This window comes from Pinus tabuliformis, chromosome 5_2, assembly GCF_031772625.1.
Source record: "Pinus tabuliformis cultivar Carrire ecotype Pingquan chromosome 5_2, CPIR1, whole genome shotgun sequence".
Classification (NCBI taxonomy): Eukaryota; Viridiplantae; Streptophyta; class Pinopsida; order Pinales; family Pinaceae; genus Pinus; species Pinus tabuliformis.
This window is the reverse complement of record NC_142306.1, coordinates 1,132,534,484-1,132,547,721: the sequence shown is the minus strand read 5'-3', so window position 1 is coordinate 1,132,547,721 and position 13,238 is coordinate 1,132,534,484.

Here is a 13,238-nt window from a genome sequence, read left to right as displayed (position 1 = left end):
CATCCAGAATCTCAGATTATGGGGCAGAAAGAAGCAGGTGTACAAACAAGAAGAACAGTTGCAGAAGCTTCAAGCTATTTGGCATTACTCTCTTCTACTGAACCACAAAATGTGAAAGAGGCATGCGAAGATGAATGTTGGGTGAAAGCAATGGATGAAGAACTTGAGAAAATCAAAAAGAACAACACTTGGGAGCTGGTTCCTAGACCAAAAGATAAGAATGTTATCGGAACAAAATGGGTCTTCAAAAATAAATTGAATGAAAATGGAGAAGTAATTAGAAACAAAGCCATACTTGTTTGTAAAGGGTATGCGCAGCAAGAAGGAATAGACTTTGAAGAAACCTTTGCTCCTGTTGCAAGACTTGAGGCCATCTGAATGTTCCTTGCTCTCTCAAGTTTTCAAAACTTCAAAGTATTTCAAATGGACGTGAAATCAGCCTTTCTGAATGGAGACTTGGAAGAAGAAGTGTACATTGAACAGCCAGATGGGTTCATTCTTGGAAATGATCCAAATCTTGTATGCAGATTGAAAAAGGCCCTCTATGGTCTCAAACAAGCTCCAAGGGCTTGGTACTACCGTTTGGACAAATATCTTCATCAACAAGGCTTTTCAAAAGGATCGGCAGATAGCAATCTTTATATAAAAGTTGAAAATGACAAATTGCTAATACTTGTTGTGTATGTAGATGACATTATTTTTGGGAGCAATGAAGAAGCTATGAGTCAAAACTTTGCCTCGGTCATGCAGAAAGAATTTGAAATGTCCTTGCTAGGAGAACTGACATATTTCCTTGGTTTGCAAATCCAACAAAAAGAAGGAGGAATATTTTTATCTCAAACCAAGTATCTCAAACAGATTTTGAAGAAATATGGTATGGAAGATGCAAAACCAGTATGTACACCCATGGTCACAGGATGTAGCCTCAGTGCAAATGATGAATCTGCAGCAGTACATCAACCAACCTACAGATCTATGATTGGAAGTTTACTTTATTTGACAGGTACCCGACCAGACATCATGCATGCAGTTGGAATAGTTGGAAGATTTCAGGCAAATCCGAAGGAGACTCATCTTCAGGCAGTGAAGAGAATTTTCAAATATCTTCAAGGGACTCAAAATTATGGCTTATGGTATCCTAGAGATACAAATCTTACACTTCATGCTTATACAGATGCAGATTGGGCCGGAAGCGTGGATGACAGGAAAAGCACAAGTGGTGGTGCGTTCTTTATGGGTTCCAGACTGGTATCTTGGTTCAGCAAGAAACAGAGTTCGATTGCCTTGTCTACAGCTGAAGCAGAATATGTTGTTGCTGCATCTTGTTGCACCCAACTCCTTTGGATGATGCAGACTTTGCAGGATTTTCAAATCACTTGTACACCACCAATCCCCATCTTATGTGATAACACAAGTGCAATCAGCATCTCAAAGAATCCTGTTATGCATTCAAAAACCAAGCACATACCAATCAAGTATCATTTTCTTCGGGAGCAAGTGCTTGAACAGAAGGTCAAGTTGGAGTATGTTCCTTCTAAGGAACAAGTTGCTGATATTCTCACCAAACCATTGCCCAGGGACACTTTTGAATACCTCAGGCAAAAGCTGGGGGTTGTTGATGCATCATCTTATTGCTGAACCTCTTCTCATTGATGGTACAGGTTCAAGGGGAGCATATAATGCATTGTTGGCATTATGGAGGATGTGCAGAAGGAGATCTTGGAAGTAGCTACAATATGTCTCTATCTATTTCATGGTGGATTATGGTTCTTCGTTGCAGATCTGGTTCATATTCAGGGGGAGCATGTTCTTAGGGGGAGCATAACCCTTTGCCCTTGATGTCAAAGGGGGAGAATGAAGCTGAAGTTTGAGGTTGCCATCAAGTCCAAAGGGGGAGATTGTTGGCATTATGGCTAAAGTGTTGTCCTTGATGGCAACCCATTCAGGTGATAGATCACAGTACTTCAAGTCAGCAGCAGAGATTGATGATCAGCTATCAAATATTGAAGAAAATAAGGGGTACGCAGGTACACCTTACATAAGGTGCGTACACGCAGTTCGGTGTTACATAAAGTGCGTACATACCCGCAGGTCAGCCGTTCAGGAGGTGCGTACCCCCAGTGCACACATTTCAAGAAAAAGAAATTCACATGTGGGGTTTGCTTATGTTTTACTCTTGGTATTTAGCCGACGATATTGGGTTATTATGGTGTCGGCTCGTGGTATTGATCCATGTTTTAAGGAAGAGCTTTCCTATATAAAGCAAAGGAGATCATTTGGCTTGAGCATGTTTTTGGTTGAATATCTTACGAGGGCTAGATCTGGTCTAGATCTAAATAAGGCGAATCTATTGATGGACTGAGATCTCTTCGGTGCATGTTCAGATCTATAGATCTGACTGTCTGGGTTATTTTTGAAGTCTTGAAATCATCTATGCCCGAAGGTATGCAGGTACAGTGAAAGAAAAGTGCGTACGTACGCAGGAACGAAGCGTTTCAGGTGCGCCGGTACGCAGGCACAGAAGGGTTGCAGGTGCGGAGATACGCAGGCACAGAAGGGTTGAAGGTGCGGAGGTACGCAGGCACAGAAGGGCTGCAGGTGCGTACATACGCAGGCACAGAAGGGTTGCAGGTGCGTACATACGCAGGCACAGAAGGGTTGCAGGTGCGGAGGTCCGCAGGCAGTTCAATGGACTCAGAGCGAGGTACGCAGGCTAGCAGTTGAGCAAGGTGCGTACATAAGCAGGCTAGCAGTTGAGCAGGGTGCGTACTGTAAGCAGGCAAGCAGTTGAGCAGGGTGAGTACAGTAAGCAGGCCAACAGTTGAGCAGGGTGCTTACGTAAGCAGGCGAGCAGTTGAGCAGGGTGCTTACTTCTCTTAAGATCTTTGTTTATCATTGTTGTGTTCTGGGTTTGGTCCTATTATTGTTGATATGGTTACTACAGTTGATTGGGTGATTCTCTTATACTTGATGATCATTTGATGCTTATGGATCCAGTTTGAAAATTTATGAAAAGTGGTCCTTGTAAGAAAAGAAGTAGGGGGTTGTAGCTCCCTTCCAGGAGAGACTGGAAAACGAGAGAGAGAGTTGTAGCTCTCTGCAGGTTGCAGCCTGCGTACTGGTAAAGGACTGCACCAGTACAAAACCATTGTAAAAGGAGTTTCTAATTTGAAAGAAGATAGAGACATATTGCAGCAGGTGGTTTTCACCCACATTGGGTTTCCACCTTACATCTTGTGTTCTTTGGTGTGACTATCTGTTTTCTTTTGTTCATGCTCATTATTTTATGGTACTGACATGCAAAAATAATTCAAAGAACAAATAAAGAAGATTTATTAAAAGAATTAGATAATACTGATTCACCCCCCCTCTCAGTATTATTTCCAACACATTTCTATGGCATTCTTGAGATCTTTATTTGCCGACGCGTTGCAACTTCCTTCCCCTTCCATTATCGTGCTAACGCTCACAGTGAAATTCTGGAAGCTTTCAGCAGGATTGATGGGCTCAGGTCTGCTACACGATAAAACATTGCTTTTTCCCCTGCCTCTGGTTGTAGTTAAATAGCGGTTGTTTGGGATGTTATCGGTTGCATACCGTCTAGCTCGATGCAACTTGCAAGTCCTTTCATAATAATTTCTGCGCGATGCTAGATTTTTTGTGTAATGGCTCACAATCTTTTCATTACAGTCACCTCTACTCGCTCGCTCTACAGTCTGCCAAGTGTCCTCCTTCTTGGTTTGGTCTCGGTGGCGTTTATGCTTACTTATCATATCTGGTTTCATTTCCTTTTTCCTCTGCTCGTGCCATAATTGCGCCGAACTCGTGTGTCCTTCTACCCCCTGCCACTCTTTAATGGCATCTGCCGTGCCAGCATGTCCCATCATAGAGTGATGTGGTTGTGATATTCCTCCCATTCATTCCCGGTTTTTTTCACCCAGATCTTGCCTGGAGAGCTGGATGCACTTCTCTCTTAATTCCGGGCAGTTTATATTCTGCCAACAGCTGTCCCACATGGTGTTTGGGTGCTCGATTCCATAGTTCGCCAGGTGGTCCACCACCGTATTAGCTCTTCGTCTCACCGCCTGGAAAACCAGACCTTTCGTTACTCTCAGCATACCTGCTATGTTCTCTGTAACTTTGGAAAGTCTCCAATGTTTGGTGACTTTGCTTGCTTTCATTCCTCCGTAGAGCTTCCTTGCCGCTGTAATTGCCAACTTTGAGTCTCCCTCAACCACCGCTGTGCCACCCTGAATGCCTTTGAGAATCTGGAGCCCTTGTTCCATGGCTGCAAACTCCATCTCGTTATTCGTCCCTTCCCCCAAGGCTTTATTATAAATGTGAAGAATTTCCCCTGTGTGGTTCCTTATGATGCCTCCGATGTCCGCCAAACCTAGATTGCCTCTAGAGGCTCTGTCGAAATTCAGCTTCAGAAACCCTGCAGGGGGACGCTTCCAGCCACAGGACTGCGGTGTTTGGGTTTTGCTGGCAATTTGTTGTGCTCAAGCTTTGGCTGTTATCCAGTTTGAAGATTTTTAAAATGTGTAGGTATTTAGCTGAAGGTTGTTCGTCTGTTTCCACTCTGCATTTAACTAGAATTAATTGTCTTATATTTTGGATTATAGTATCTAGCGAATGCTCTATATCTCTGTATTCATTTTGGAAGATTCTTCTATTTCGTTCCTTCCATATGGTCCAGGTTATAAAGCCCGACAAGGTTTTCCATATACTGTTAATTCTTAAATTATTTGAGTACCTGCTCTGCCAATTCTGGATAGTATCTTGGATGGAGTCCCTGGTTCGATCTGTTTTTTGCATGATGTTTTCTGCCCATATCCACAGATGACAAGCCCACTCACAGGTGTTGAAGAGATGGTTCATTGTCTCTTCATCTGAATTGCACATGGGGCATCGAGAAGGGCCATGGAACCCTTTTTTGCGAAGATTCTCCCACGTAAGGGTTTTTCTTCGCATTAGGAGCCATAGGAATGTTTTGATTTTTGGCCAAAACAGAGTGTCCCAGACCTTATTACTCCATTGAATCTCCTCCATTTGCTCTGCATTCTCAAGCTATTCCCTAGCTTCCTTGAGCGTAAAATTACCACTTCCTTTCATGCCCCATCTTAGCTGGTCCTTTTCTTCAGCGTTTCTTATCTTCCTTTTGTTTAGTTGGTCGAGCAGAATTCTTGTACTATTGTTTCCCTCACTTGAGCTTTCATTGGTATTGATTAACCATTCTCTCCATTCCTGGTCCCTGCTACTGTGGTTCCAGTATTGATGTACAATGTATCTGCCCCTGTCCTGGCATTGTCACTTGAGGTCTGCGAGCTCTGGTATTTCAAGCTTCAGGAGTTGCTACCAAGCATCTTCCCAGAATAGGGCTGTTTCCCCATTTCGTATTTCCCAAAAACTGTGATCATGCACAATGTCGCGGTTCTTTCTTGCTAAATTCCATATCGGAGACCCTTCAGGAACCTCCTGCAGCCTTATTAATTCTTGATTTTTGCAGTCAGGGGTATATTTTTCTTTCCAATGTCTGGCCCATGGAAGATTGGGTTCCTTCAACCATCTCCACCAGAGTTTGGCTCCACATGTCATGTTGATGATGGAGGGATCGACAAGATTTAGGCCTCCTAAAACTTTCGATTTGTAGAGTTTGTTCTAGGCGACAAGCACCCATTTTTCTTTTCCGCATTGCCATTCCAGACAAAGGATCTCTGGATCGCTCTCATCTACTGAAGGATTCATTTAGGGGCAGGTATAATAGAGAGCAGGTACTGAGGGATGGCTTGCAATACTGCTTTGGTGAGGATTAATCTTCCAGCGAAATTGAGTGCTCTGTGTGTCCAGTGCTGACATCTTTTCTTCATGTTGGCTAGGATTTTCTCCCAGTGTATCTTTTGCCAGGGTTTGTCTGTTAGAGGGGCTCCTGAATATCTCGAGGGTAGGCTGCCTCTTCGAAATCCAAGAATACTAGATAGATGCTTCTGAATGGCAAGATGAGTATTGAAGAAAAAAATAGTGGATTTTAAAAGATTAATTTTCATACTTGAGGCCTTGCTGAAGAGATCTAGGATTTTCTTGAAAGCCATGGCTTCTTTCACAGTTGGCGTTCCATGCAGCATTGTGTCATCCACAAATTGTTGGTGCGTTGTTGCAGGTATTGAGTGAAAGGGTTGAAGTCCCTTGATTTTCCCCTCGTTCTTTGCTTTGCTGATGAGTCTGCTCAGTCCTTCCGTGAGGATTACAAAAAGGAAGGGAGATAGAGGGTCTCCTTGCCTGATGCCTTGGGAGGGAGAGAAAGGGTCGGAGGGGGAGCCATTGACAAGGATGGAAAACTTAGTGGATTTAATTAGGGCGAGGATCCATTTAGTCCACTGCTCGTTAAAGCCAAAAGCGTTTAGAATAGCCTCAAGGTAGTTCCAGCTGACCTTATCATAGGCTTTAGAGAGATCAAGCTACATTAACATCCCTGCTATTTTCCTGGTTTGAAGAGTATGAACCATTTCTTGGGCTAGAAGAATTTTATCCAAGATCTGTCTACCTTCAACATACCCCGACTGCTCTTCCGAAATGAGGCCAAGAAGAATGGGCTTCAGTCTGTTGGCTATGACTTTAGATATGATTTTATAAATTACATTACACAAGGCTATAGGTCTAAACTTCTCAGGAGAGTTGGCCTCTTCTACCTTGGGAATAAGAGTAAGGAAGGTGGAATTTATCGATTTAAGGATAGAACAGGATCGTCTAGAGTCTTCTACTACTTCCCAAACTTCAGTTTTCACAAGGCTCCAATAGGCTTTGTAAAAATTGATGGTAAAACCATCAGGCCCAGGTGCCTTATCATTTGGCATACTTCTAACCGCTTCTTCCACCTCCTCCAAGGAGATTTCTCTACTGAGAGCTAGGTTCTGTTCATTTGTGATAACTTTAGGAATAGCCTGAGTAAGCTCCTCAATAGCTTCTGTTCTGTTTGCTGGCGGCTTGTGTGCTATTTGATTGAAGTGCTGTGTGAGAAAAGCTGCTATTTCTTGGTGACTTTGTAAAGTTTCCCCCCTTTCATTGTTGAGGCAGAGTATCTTATTAGCTCCTCTGTAGTCTAGCGCAGTTCTATGGAAGAACTTGGTGTTCTGTTCCCCCTCCTTAAGCCATTGTATTCGGGATTTCTGTTTCCATAAGGTCTCTTCCTGTTGACAGCGTGCTTGCCATTGTTGCATCAGGACTTTTTCCTGCTCTACTGAGTCCTCACTGTTGTGCTCTGTTTCCCAATCTTTGTGAATCTGTTCTAACCTTCCCTCTATGATAGATTTCTCCTTAAAAATGTTCCCAAATTCTGTTACATTCGATTCTTTTATTTTGTTTTTTATGTGTCTTAACTTGCTCTGAAGTTTAAACATTCTTGTTCCTCTGATGTCCATTGGCTCGTTCCACCATTTCTCCATCAGTTGAATGAAATTAGGGTGATTCAGCCAGAACTTCTCGAATCTAAAAGGCTTGTTTCTGGGGGTTCCTTGGATGGCCGCTATCAAAGAGATTGGCCAGTGATCCGATCCTCCACTAGGAAGGATGTCAGATTCCACTATTATTCCTTCAAGTATAATGCTTTCAGAAATAAGGAATCGATCCAAACGAGAGGCTATCTGCCTCTCGCCTCCTCTCCTATTATTCCATGTGAAAGTTCCACTTTTTGGTTGGATGTCCACTAGTTTGGCAGAATCAATGAATTCAACGAAGAGCTCAGCATCCTTATTGAGTTTTCTAATTCCTCCTTTCTTCTCCAAAAGAGAGGTTATCATATTAAAGTCTCCACCCATGATGAACTTCGAGTTGGGATATCTAGTCTTTAAACTTAAAAGAGAGCAGAGAAAGGAGAGAGTAGAGAAAGGAGAATTTATCTTCTAGCTTTTGCGGTCCATAAACATTTGTGCATAAGTAAGTTTCAGAATTACCTATCAATTGAGTCTCCATGGCTATGAAAGCTTTGGTGGCTTCTACTGAGAGGATTCGAATCACTCGGGAGTCCCAAAAAGTGACTAAACCTCCTTCCCATCCTTGACTGGCTATTTCCATAAATTCTATATGTTTTCCAAGCCTTTTGATGATATTCACCATGTTTCTATTAGCACATTTGGTTTCCTATATGAACATGATATCTGGTTTCTCTTTCTGGAATTTTCTCTTTAGAAGTCTTTGTTTCGCTTGGCTATTAAGCCCTTTTGCATTCCACAATATAACTTTCATTTTTAACTAGATAGATTGTTGGTAAGACAGGAAGGCATTCAGAGCCTTCATCTTGCCCGAGTTTAACATTAGAATCCCTAGTTCCTGCAATACTTCACCGTTTGTTCTTCGGCCTCTCTTCCTTCTCTGCTTCGAACTGGTTGAGTTGCATAGTAGGCTCTTTGAATGGCTGCCTAATCCCTTTGCTATGCCTAACTTCCTACTTTGCCTATCCATCTCCGCCTTCTGCCTTGCAATGAATAGATTGTTGATCTTTCTGATCTCCTCTTCCGGAATATTCTCTATACCTTGAGCTTTCCAGATCTCGGCCATGACTGGTAAGTTCATTCCTTCCTGCTCTAGAACCTCGTTTAGCTCCATTTCCTCACTGCCACCATCACTGGTGAGCATGTCTGCATCTTCCTCTTGCTCTTCTATTGGTTCCTGCATTAGGACTACTGTGCTGAGGGGGTGTTCCTCCCCTTCTTTTGTTACATGACCTGCCCTTTCTTTGTTCCCTTCACTTGTAATTGATACCTTATTCTGTTCTTCTGAGTCTGTATTTGTCTCCAAGATTCCAAAGGTGTTGCTGGTGTTTCCTTGTGCTGTCTTTATTCTGTTGGTTCTTTTTCTGTTAGCCCTTTGTCTTTCTTTTGGCTTTATAAAGGCATCCCTGCTCTTTACTGCTTGCTCTGGCTTAGGTTCTTCCCCTATATTGCTTAATGGGCACTCTCTTACTAAATTTCCATGCTCGTGACATTTTCGACAGCGAAAGGGGATTTGCTCATAGTCGATGGCCTGGAAATAGTCTTCATCCCTGTACTCCAACCATAATCCTTCATGTAAAGCGCTTGATACATCCATTTCCACACAAATTCTCGCACATGAAGTATATTTCCTTTGCATCATTGCTTCTGAGGCTTTGATGAAAGTACCTAGTTGATCTCCTATTTGCTTAAGAGCTGCCAGGCCCCAGTAATCTATTGGAAGAGAGAAAGGACGGATCCACACAGGGACCTGTGTGAATGTCTCTTTTTCTAGTACAAAGTTGGGCTTCCAGGGCTTCATGTAGAGCCCCGCCGAAGCGAAGAAGTAAAGAACCCCATCAAAAACTCTATCCTTGTCCTCTAAATTCGTAAAAACAACAGTGAAGAAACCTTTTGCTCCTAAGTGCAGTTTGACATCACCTTTGGGTTTCCATTGCTTCCTGATCCATTGGCATAACTCTCTTTCAGTTGGCCACAGTCCCATGAATTTGCATATTACCGCATGTTCCAACATGTGTTATCTATAGGCTTGTATCTCCGGATCTGTTATAACCACTCTTAGGGTTTCAGCTTTTTTTGGTTTGCATGCGCCTCTTGTTGCTAGTGTTCGATACAGTCTCTTGCTTCTCTTCTTCTTTCGACTGAGTTCCTTCCTCCCATTCCCCACCTTCCCTTAATTGTTTCTCTTTGTGGGCTGTGTGTTTTTGCCCTGTATTATCCTTCTTCTCACTGTTCTCCTTTCCATCGCTTTCTTTTTCTTTCATTTTTGGGTTGTTGTTTGTTTCACTGAGTCCTTTTTGTTTCTTCTCTTTGCTTTTTTCACTATCCTGCTTAAGCTTACCATATCCTGTTATCTTTACTCCCTCCTGCGTTGCTTGCTTTTGCATAACTATTTGTTTAAAGGATGGGGTCCCAGTGGACTCCCCGTTTACCATCTGACGGGTCAGTCTTTGTCCTCTTCTGAGCAGATCCTCTATTTTAATCTTGTGCGCTTCCAGAGCTGAGCCTGGTTCAACACGTCTAGAACACTAAACCCAAACCCTCGAACCCGCAGCCTCCATTCGCAAAGTAAGCTCTCTCAAATACCGCTGTAAAAAAAAAATGTCTAAATCAATTGATGCATTAAAAGCATGCGGTTTATTTAAATTCTGGGGCCATACCTGGCATGAGGGCCCAAGTGGACTTTTTGCAGTGGCTGGTAGACAGGTGGAATGTGCAGGACCAATGTTTCATTATTGCTGGCCACCAACTTGAAATGGAGCCAGAAGACATTTAATTTTTGACTGGTTTGCCCAAGAGAGGTGAACAATTGACTCTATTCGGGACTAGGCTAGGTGGCCAGTCTGTCGATAGCCTCCGGCTAGAGTTTTGTAACGACCAAACCAAGGACAAAGGGATTGATATCAAAACCATCCCCCGTCCTGAACTCAAAGTGATTTCATTTACTGTCACCAAACTCTGCGGAAGCACAACACTACATATGGCCACTGGATCCCAAATGCGGATGGCAGTAAACTGCTTTCGAGGCGCCGTCTTCAACTGGTGCGAAGCTGTGTTGGCTAATGTAAAAGGCCAACTGAATAGAGCAAAGAATGGATAACTGAAAAACTTTGGATATGGTTTCTTATTTGTGAGCTTTGGTCTAGAGAGGGTCCCAATGTTGGTCCCACAACATCTTTCCGTTGAAGTTGGACTTCCTCGAGAACCCAAACTGATGCGTTGGGTTGCAGTTATGGCCCGTCATCCTGAGGAGGGTTCAGAGGTTGTTTTATTTCCTCCTGAGTATTTTCATTGGTTAGAGAACCAAATTTTTGCTATTTCAGGATTTTCCTTATTCTGGGATGGATTATCGTGGTGACCCAAACATGGCTCTTCCACTAAGAGAGCAATGGGATGACTCAGGTAAAATTATTTTCAACATTTTCTAATTTTTTTTTTTTTTTTGTTTTTAAATCGTCCCAAGGCTGATAGTAAAAGGTTTCAAATGTAGATGTAGGTCCACGGCGACCAGCCACTCTCTGGCCCTATGAGAGGAAATAGCCAGCTGCAGCAGCACCACCCCCACGGGACGAATCTGCAGAGACCTTGGCCGAATTGGAAAACCATCTAGAGCATTTGACAGCAGACATTCCAGAGACTAGCATAGATGACATTCCTCTTAGGCTATAGCGCTATGTGATTGGGGTCCCAGGACCTTTCAGGAGGTTCCTTTGTAGGGTGGCCCATACAATGGTTTCTTATCGTGATCATCACCAGTGATAGGATGACCGTCTGTTGTAGACTCATATGACATTTTTGCTTTTTGTACTATCATTTTTGCCGATCATAAGGTGTTTTTCAACCTATGATCAAAGATGATATATATTTGACACACTTCTATGCTATGCTATATCACTATTACTGGTTATCTTGTAAAACATGTTATGGAATGTTTTTAAATTTACTGTTTGATTATTGCAAATGTCTACTTAACATTCAAGAAGCAATTGCATCTGCTAATGTATTTAAATATCTTGGAATATGTTGATATTCAATATAGTCAAATTCACGTTCCAAGAGACGAACTCTAAAAAATAATCTCAATAACACTGGATTTCTAATGGCATAAACTCTATTAAGCTGCAATACAACGAGTTCAGAATCTAACCTCACAATCAAACTCCGAATCCCAAATGAGATGGATTCAGATAATAACTCAATCACTGCACTATACTCTCTAATGTTGTTCGTTGTTTGACCGAGGCTTACCCCATGCATAGATACCAACTCATCAGAGGGTTAATAGATAACCCAAGCTGCAGAAGAAATGTTCCGTGTATTACGACAAGCACCATCAGCAAAACCAATGTATGTTTGAAGAGACATCGACATCTGCAATATCAAGAGTAAAATCAAGATAAGCAGGAATAATGAAAAAAACACTCTCTAAGCTAAGCACGCTTTTCTAATCTAAAACACACTAGCTAGAAAGAAAACTAACCTAACTAAAATCTCCACACCCAGATTTAAGCATAATATCTCTTCAGGTAAAGACCGTTTCTGGGTTTACCTAAAGAGACCCTGTCAAAGTCTACCAATTCATAGGCCCCTTTTACCAATTTTCGCTTAACAACATAAGGACCATGCCACATGGGTACAAATTTTCCAGCACCCAAATTATCATTTGCTTGATCGTACAGTAAGACTAGGTCTCCTTCCGAAAAATTACGAGGTGGAACATTTCGATCGTACTAAGCTTTAATACGTTTGGCATGAGTTTCGATTGCTAGTGCAGCATCACGTCAATTCTCATCTAGCTGAGCCAAGTACAACAAACGTTTCTCCTCTTCGGAAGTGGCTGGAAGTAATTCTATGGCCATTTGCAATGATGGGATTTCGCATTCAATGGGTAACACATCTTCCAAACCGTAAACTAGTTGGAAAGGAGTGAAACTAGTTGATGTTTTTACTGAGGTTCGATATGCCCAAAGCGCTAAAAATAACATGTTATTCCAATTCGACCTATGAATCGCAATGATTCGTCGGATCATAATGACTAGAACTTTGTTGATGGCTTCAACCAGACCATTAGCCTGTGGGTAATATGGAGTAGAACTATTGTGACGCAGGCCAAGTTGATCTGTTAGTTCAGTCATCATAATGTTTCAAAAATGACGCCCATGATTAGTGATAATCGCTTGTGGAACACTGAACCTAGAAATTATATGATTGAAAACAAAAATCGCAGTAGTTTTGCCGTCTGCTAAAAATGTAGGCATCGCCTTGTCCCACTTGGTAAAATAATCTACCGCAAGGATGATATACACACGCCCCCCGGTCGAGTGAGGGTTACATGTAATAAAATCGATACCCCATTTCGCAAAAGGACTGACGACAATTATAGGGTGGAGAGGAGCAGGTGGAGTGCGCATCTTTCAATCAAAAATTTGGCAGTTGTGGCATTTTTGGACTGCGTTAATACAATCTTTAAACAAAGACGGCCAGAAATAGCCAGCGCGCAATATCTTTTGGGCTGTGGCAAACCCAGACATATAACCACCACACACTCCATAGTGACAGTCATTTAGAACCCTTTCAGCTTCCTCATGAATTAAAAAACGTCCTAAAACAAAGTCCGCCCCACGATGATAAAGTGTATCTCCAATAATTTTTGAATTGTTGGGATTGGAATCGTATTTTCCGATGCTGAGATCTTGAAATTTCAGGCCGAAAGGATTGGGTTTGGAGATAAATGATGATATCTCCATACCA